Here is a 6,739-nt window from a genome sequence, read left to right as displayed (position 1 = left end):
CGAATAATATTTAAAGCCACTTCAAAATATTCTTACAACTTCTAAAGAATTTGATCCTATCCTAATTCGTATTTGGATTAAGCAATGTATCAGGAGTACGTAAGCACGTATGAACTCTTCAAAACATCCATAACACTCGAAAGTGACAGATAATATCGTCAAGGTTTGCTTTCCTCCATATTTCTTCTTCTCCCAAATAAGAAGGAATGGACAAGTTTAACTACTATTTGGAGGCCTTTCGCATGGAGTCAAGTGCCATTTAGCATCTAGAAGGCCTCTGATTACTAGTATCTGCCTTTATTTAATTTGAGAATTAAACGCTTTGATGTGCAAATTGATTTCTGTAACGAATTTCAATGTTATAAAAATTATTTATGAGTGTTAACTGTTCAAATAACAGTAATTTTTTTTAGGTATTTATGCATAAAACGTTTTCTTATTTTTTAAGCTATTTTTTAATATTAATATTGAATAAAAATAGATTTAAAATTTGGTAATTTTATTTAAAAAATGAATTTTTATTATTATAAAAGAGTTTATTATAATAGAAAACAAAACTTTGTTCTTTTTCAAACGGTAGATGGCAGGATTATCTTTACTTAAAAATAAATTATTTAAATATTTCATAAAATAATATATATTACTTCTTATAAAAATTTTAATAATTAAATAAATTTTATTTTATTAAATAAGACTAAATTTAATAATTTAAGGAAAATTTTATTGGAAAAAAGTTTTTATATGTTAAAGATAATCCCGCCATCTACCGATTATAAAAACAACTAAATTTTTTGCTATTATAAATAAAGAATTTTTTCTTATTTTGTGTACGAGAAGGAACATGTCTTCTTTACAGAAACATACAATAGACGGATGAAAAGCAATTTTCTGCAACGACACAAAAGAGAAGTCGACACGTCTTGATTTCGATAACATATTTTATAAAAAAAATCAACTTTCTTTCATACACGTCTTTATATATTGGCTTAAATAATAATAACAACTTTTATTATTTAACAAATATAAATTTAGAACTATAAAAGTATATTTAAACGTATAAAAAGTTTAGAAAAAATAAATATTTTTTTAAAAAAATTCAGTCGCCTTATGGCTTATTATATTCTTATATTTATATACGTAATAAAATCCAAAAATACCATAAAATGTTATTGTTTTTTGTTAAAATAATTATATTATATTTTTAAAAATATTATATATTTAACAGAGTTATAAAATAAAATAAGAATTATCATTATAATTGTCGACTTTTATGGAATTTTTCTTTGGCGTGGCGCCATCTGGTATCTGTTATCTCGTTTACTCGAATATTATTAACATTTTAAACATTTTTTATATGATTTAATCTTAATATTAATTATTTTATCACTTATAAGATTATTTATTTCTCTTAATAAATAAGATCACTTATTTATTAAGAGAATATTCACTTATAAAATAAATATATTTTTTTTTTATTTAACAGAGATTTATGCAAATATATATTAGCCTATATATATTAACTGACTTTTGGATCACTCTGTGTGTGTATATATACATATATTAATATAGTCTAGCATTTATCAAACACAGAAATCAAGTTGACATTGAAGTTTAAGGAAACGCCCAATCATATAATTTACATAAATTAGAAATTGCCCTTAATAATTTCATTAGATTTTTTCCCCTTAAAGAATATTAATACTTATACATCTGTTCATCAAATTATTTAAAATTAATTGAGATAATAATAATAAATTATTTCTAATGAATTATTATTATTTAATTTTAATTCTGTTAATAATTTTAATTGCCAAAATGTAAACTTCACTTCTGTTAGATACTTTTTCCTCTTTTAAATACATGAAAGAAGCGTTCTTCTCCAATAAAATAGATTAAAAATGTAAAATTATTTAATTCTTTCGACTACTTTCAAGAATAATTTTTTAATTGATAATTTAATTACCATCTATTTCGTTTATTATTATGTTATCATGTTTTTTTCGAAAATATATTATGAAGATTACTTGGAAATTTCTGTAGTTCTTAAATTGCTAATTATTTGGCCTTAATACATACAAACACAAGTTTGTACTAATATATGCATACATACAAATACATATAGCAATATAGCAATATAGGCTAGACGTTGGACGATCATACATTAGGAACACCTGCCTAATAATGGGTTGGTCCATCTTTCTGGCTGATCACGTCTTGCAAACATCGGGAATAGACTATACAAGATGCGAACATCATCTATTATTAACTCGACCTACCAGGTAAGCCTGTTCGAGCAGTTTCGTCAGTTGATCGCGGATGAGTGGAGTGACAACTTCACCACACGTTTCAGCATATCCCACCCAGTCACGTTCAATAGGGCTGCACTCTGGTGGAATTCATTGTCGTGTTCCTCCAACCATTTCCATGTGAGTCTCGCCTAATGACTTGTGCGTTATCATGTTGAAGTATGGCATTTTTACGAGAAAACATAGCCCGCAGATACGGGTGCGGATGATCACCTAACAGGTCGCTGTATCGTTCACCATTTAAGGATTTTGAGATGATGAGCAATGGCTCTAAGCATTATCAAGAGAACGCTCCCCAACCATGATATCAACATCATCAGCTTGTGGAATTGGAATTCCACAAGCTGGTGATCTGTGCAATCAGGGAATGCGACTTCATGCTGTTTAAGTCAGATTCAAACACGGCCATTAGCGTGGTTCAGCATGAAACAGGACTCATCCACCTTCTTCCACATGTCTAAAGTCCAATGACGGCTTTCCTTCGCCCACGCAAGGAGTTGTTTGCAATGACACGTGGAACCCGTGCAGATCGATGGCTATTGAACTCCAGCCGATGCAAGGTAATTCGCATGGTTATTGTCGAAACACATATGCCTTATCATTGTTGTACTGGTGAGTAGGCTGTTCCACTGCGGCACGTCTTTGTTCAGATGTCAGTCTTGACATGCGACACTCACCCCCCCCGGAATCAAACACGTGGCTGGTCACTATGTGATCTTCTGGAGAATGTTTGTGCATGATCCATTTACTCATGGCACACTCTGGGCACCGTGGTACGAGAACAACCAACTAATGCAGCTGTTTCAAAAATACTGGTACCCACCCTGCACCCCAACGATCTGTTTGTGATCAAAGTCGCTCAAGCCGTCCCGTTTGTCCTTGAGTGGCGACTATTGCCTCCTGCTATGTAAATAACAGGTTAAACGTCACAACTGCCAGGAATTGTGACATGACAATCACAGATACCACTTCCGAGATAGTGCTGACATGATGCTCCAATGCAGTGACTATTCAGTGTGTATAGGCCTATATAACTTGTACTAAATAGTGGTGTAGATAACAGGCCCTTTAAGATGTGCGGGCAGGCGGGTCTCCAACGTTAAATGCAACAAAATTCATGCGGGCCGACTTCCTAGACTACTTCTTAATTACACCACTGATATACATAAACATATACAAAATGTACAGTACATGTATACACTAACTTGTATATGCGGTAACAAAATCCCACTTCTTTCTAAGCATTTCTGTGAAAATCGCATCATCTTACTGTAAATAGTTTGTGAGTTATTAATTTTTAAAAATTTCTGTCTTTTGAATCACCCTGTACTACTTACTCATATTGAAATTTTGAATAGCATAGCAAGCTGATATGATTAGGATGATTTCTTATTACAGTATTAAGTATATAAATATGAGCGTGTTGCTCACTATAAACATATCAATTGCAATTCTATATACACTATATACAATAATGCAATACAAACGAGCAATTATTTATTGTGACATCGTCGCAGTGCCGGGCTGCAATTTTTAATCACATTTTAAATTTTTTTCCGTTTAAACTATATTCTCTCCACCTCAAATTAGTAGTGGCTTGCCCCATCATACTTTTCCTTTAATAATAGAGTCGTGCCGATCATCTATCTAACATCTTTCAGGGGAAAATCTTTGAATTGAAGCAACACGAGTTCCGGTTTTCATTGGACGTTCCTATACAGTTACTCAGGGTCTCCTGCTCCTAAGGTTTTCACATCTGGTCTCGTATTTAATCTATTTATTCTCAAGATTAAGGATAGAAAGACAGACAGACAACAGCGGAAATTTATAGGTCTACAATTTTTTCCAATTGCAAAAAATGACAGATGATTCCGATTTTGATATTTTAGGTAAGTTGCAAATATATAGACCTATGTGAAGATAATACAGTATCTATTTAAATTTGTTTAACTTCAAATATATAAATTATAAATTACGATTCATCGAAAATAATTCTGCCTTAATTCTAATGATTTCAATTTTATCAATCTTCATGCTGAAGGACGCAAAGTATTGTGGTCTACCAACAGAGATTAATGTAAAACATCTGTCGACTCTTCTCTCTAAACAAAAGAAAACGGAACTATGTCGCTAATAATGCGAGAAGTATTGTGCACTAAATGTATTTAGTGTCGTTATCTCTTTTCTTTTCCTTTCTCGCGAAGTATGAACAGGACCTTAATCATATACTGCACACAGTTTGTTTCGGTTAGCAGTCGGGTAGCGAGGAACAAGATACGACATATCTGATCTGCTTTCATAAAAACTCTAGGTGGAAGGACTCTAGTTTCGGTCACCCCTCGGAGGCATTGCTGTATCCTCCATCCAGCTTGTAAAATTAAAATATTTCTATATGTGTGGAGAAAGATAATAAAAGCATGAAAAGTTTGTTGTATCAGGGGAAACCAGGAGATCAAATTTGAATATTTACTACATTATTTACTTGTTCTATACGAGTTATAGAAATAATGTTACATTTTATTATTTGATTGTTTTTTACATGCAAAATAATATATATTTTAAATCAATTTAATGCAATTATTTCATAATTTACGAATACTGTATACAGTAAATTGCACTTTCAAACTTTTCATTGGAACCCTCGTTTAGCGTATCAAACGAAAATATCAAATGCGGATGAGGCAACTATCTGCATGGGATTATGCGTTGCGTGGAAGCTACTTAAGTCGATTGAAGAAATGCGACTGCCCGTGTGTATCCTTAGGTGGGTGGGATGCCGGACATGTCCACCTATTGCTCTGAACTGCTTGTCTACCAGGGCACAATAGGGTTTTCAGGCGTCATTGTCGAATGACTTCATCATAATCCTGAATTCTATTTAAATTTCTTCCGCGTTGACACGAAAAGAAATCGGGAAGGCAGAAATCTTTCGAGAGCATGAGCATGTCGTAAACTCGGATTTTTCTAAAAGCAATGAGACACGCTATTCGCATTTACTATACTATATATCTATAGCATTTATCTATCTATACTATACTATATATCTATACTATATATCTTTATATATCTATAGCATTTACTCAACTACGCCAGTTTAGACAATTTAAATTTTAATTAAATAGACCTGAAATGAAAGAAAAGAAACAAAACTTCAACGCGCATTACATAAAAATCCAGAAGGCTTCGGAAACAGATTCATCACCTTCCTGACCAGCCACCTCATTGCTCGCTTAGTCAAACCTCAGTGCAGAAAGAATTTTAAAAATTTACAAAATAAAATGTATGTATATATATAAATTAGCTGGTAAGCTGGGAGTTGCTCGGGCAAAAAATACAACCAAACGTTAAGGTTATTTCGTTTGTTTGTTTGATTAAATTACGGCAATCTGTCTAAAGGGATGCCTTCCGGGAGGTCTTTTATAAGGATAACTGGCCCCTATTCTGGAGTCACAGGCGTCGAGAAAACCCGGAAAACTTCACGTGGTCAGCCCGTCCTAGGGAGGCGCCAACACACTCTAACACATTTTAAAAATTCTTTAAATTGTGTACAGTAGAAGAAAATTTTTAAAATGTGTTAGATTGGTCATTCGGTGTGATAAACCCTTACATAAGATAACATGTATGGTTATATATATATATTATAATATATATGTATATATATATATATATATATATATATTTTAAAACTCTTTCCGCCCCGTGGGCACTAAGAATGCCTCTTTTTGGAAGCCCATCATGGGTTCGGCCACATCCACAATGGGGCGACCGGGTGATGAGGGATGAGGCCCGACATATTCGAACGGACCACCGCCCGGTAGGTCAACCTACGCCTTCGTGCCTCAAGTTGGCCTTACCCCAGTGAGTTATTGCAGGATGACAAGCAAATATTGACCGGACACGGGAGGTTTCCCTATTTCAAGTCCAAGTTCGGACAAGGAGATGGTTGCTGCTCCTGTGGATGTCCTCGCGGCGACGCGAGACACTATGTACTTAACTGTCCTCTAACAGAGGATTTTCGCCAAGGGGCTGGCCATGTCGACTGGTCCAAGCCGCCAGAACAAGTACTTAGAACGCTAGCAGCAAGTAAAGGAAACCTAATGAAACTAAAGAAATTGATGGCACGGGTCATAGATCTTCTTGATCTTTAGACCCTGACTTGGTGGACGCACTAAATGGGACTGCAAGCGGGGTCCCCTTCTTGTAGGAAAGGGGATCCCGCTGACCGATTATCTTATTGATAATGTTAGAGCTACAGTGAGCTGAAAAAGGGAACGAAGCTGTTATTAGTGCAGAACAGGTTGCACATTAAACAAAAGTTATGCCAAGTTAGTGAGGTGGGGCTAAGAGGACGGATGGGAGCCCAGGAGATATTCTCGGTGCCCCAACTAAAAGAAGAAAAGATTCAATGACTACCTTCGGGTGAGAGACCAAGG

This window comes from Centruroides vittatus, unplaced genomic scaffold (genome assembly GCF_030686945.1).
Source record: "Centruroides vittatus isolate TY-2023 unplaced genomic scaffold, ASM3068694v2 contig_371, whole genome shotgun sequence".
Lineage (NCBI taxonomy): Eukaryota > Metazoa > Arthropoda > Arachnida > Scorpiones > Buthidae > Centruroides > Centruroides vittatus.
This window is presented reverse-complemented; position numbering follows the sequence as displayed.